Consider the following 572-nt stretch of genomic DNA (forward strand, 5'->3'; position numbering starts at 1 on the left):
TTAAATTGTAGTTACGAGATTATTCAGCCTGGTGTTTCGTGATATAACGAGTACCTACATACATTTCTTGTCGATACGTGGTACTAAATGTAATTTAAGGGAAATGTAGAAATGTAATTTAACCCTTTAATTATAGACCACTCGTCTCAGAGACGAGTCCGAATTTTTATTTCACTATCACAACTGCATATGTGGAGAATTTTGGAAGCTTAGCGTTGAGTTGCTTCCTTTGGCAGCAGGTGATACGCTATTTCCATTAAACAAAACATTAATTTATTATATACAATTATAAACATATTGTTTCTATAAAATATTGTAAAAAACCTCAACAGACAACATACACATCATTAAGTAAAATAATTATATTAAATTTATTTTTACAACCCAGTGATTTAATAAATTAAGCTGCCAAATTAGTCTGACAGACTACACGTGTGTGGTAATGTCTTACGACAGATGTTTATAGTTAAGGGTTAACTCATACAATAATTTCTATACGAATACAATAAGTGACCTAATACTTACAGACAGCAGTGCATACCTATACTTTTCCTAGAGGATACAAGTTTTAA

Source organism: Habropoda laboriosa, unplaced genomic scaffold (assembly GCF_001263275.1).
Source record: "Habropoda laboriosa isolate 0110345459 unplaced genomic scaffold, ASM126327v1 scaffold52, whole genome shotgun sequence".
NCBI lineage: Eukaryota > Metazoa > Arthropoda > Insecta > Hymenoptera > Apidae > Habropoda > Habropoda laboriosa.